This window comes from Rousettus aegyptiacus, unplaced genomic scaffold (genome assembly GCF_014176215.1).
Source record: "Rousettus aegyptiacus isolate mRouAeg1 unplaced genomic scaffold, mRouAeg1.p scaffold_m13_p_7, whole genome shotgun sequence".
Classification (NCBI taxonomy): domain Eukaryota; kingdom Metazoa; phylum Chordata; class Mammalia; order Chiroptera; family Pteropodidae; genus Rousettus; species Rousettus aegyptiacus.
In genome coordinates, this window is record NW_023416310.1 from 20,769,936 (window position 1) to 20,771,491 (window position 1,556).

A 1,556-nucleotide genomic window follows, 5' to 3' on the forward strand; every position below is an offset into this window, starting at 1 on the left:
CTGCAAAGGCTTTATTTCCAAATAAGGTTACTCTCTGAGGTTCCAGTTGTACATGTTTTTTGGGGGGAAAGGAGACATTATTCAATGAAGTATGTGTTCAAATTCTCATGAATTCTGAAATACGGTATTCTGAATGAGTTTGTTCTATGCTTGAAGCCCAAATCCATACCCATAATTCTGAGGATAAGTGGAAGAACCAGATAGATCGGAAAGGGAAGGGAGAGTGGAAGTACTGCATGTGGGTAACACAGAAGAGTTTGTGGTCTGGGGCAGGAATAAATATAAAGGGAGTTTAGAATTTTTTTCGGAAGCAAAGTATAAGACAAGGGACCTTCTATAAAACTGGTGTAATTTTTTTTACATTTGCAATTTTTATGCCGTTAGATTTCCTGATACACAATAGGAACATGATATATCTCTGCAAATACATATATTAACATTAGTTCACTTTCTTTGTAATCAAAGCTAATGCTACCAAGAAAGCAACATATTCGTGTTTATAGATGTTGACTTCTGGCCGTCTCTCTATGAACCACCACTTCCTGGCATCCCACTGAAGCAGATTATTGAGAGCTGGAATGGTTCCCAGGAAAGTGTATTGGAATTCACTTTATTTTCTCATTAAAGTCAGGCAATTGCAGTGTATAGTATAAATTATGCCTCTATTAAAATTACATGTTTTCCTTTAACCATGGGAGAATTCTTTTCTATTGTTATCTTCATAAGTCTGCCTATAAATCTATAAATGAAAGGGAAAGTTTTTTTTAATATTCTCAAATAAATATCAGCATGAGATTTTGCAATATGCTAACATTGCATTTAATCTTGCCTCATTGAAAAATGACTATTCCATGTAAGTGATTTTTCTAGCTAATTGTCAGCAGCTCCTGATAGAGTTCTTTTCTCTGAAATCTTAACTATATTGATGAGACTGCCTCATAACTGTATTACACTTGTCTGCATTGGTGAATAGAGCACAGCAGATTATTTTTAATATTTTTTTTTCATGATTTAAACTGAAAGTTATACATTTGTATTGGGAATGGTGGCCCCAAAGAAGATATATTCGTATCTGGTATGAACCGTGTCATATATTGAAGCCCTAACATGTAGTAGTTCAGAATGTGACTATATATGGAGATAAGCTCTTTAAAGAGGAAATTAAGTTAAAAGGAGGCCTTTAGGGTGGCCGAGCTAACTAGCATCCTCCTATGAAGAGGAAATTTGGACACACAAAGAAACACCAGAGACACATGTACAGAGAGGAAAGAACATTTGAGGACACAGCAAGAGGGTGGCCACCTGCAAGCCAAAGATAGAGGCCTTAGAAGAAATCAAACTGCCAACATCTGTCTCTTGGGCTTCTAGCCTCTAGGACTGTGAGGCAATAAATTTCTGTTGTTCAGGCCTGGGCTGTTTTATTATGGCAACCTTGGCAAATTAATACAATATCCTAACCCCTACAATCTATGAATATTACCTTCCATGGCAAAAGAATGAATAATACTTTACATGGCAAAAGATGTGATTAAGTTAAGGATCTTGGGGGGAAAAAA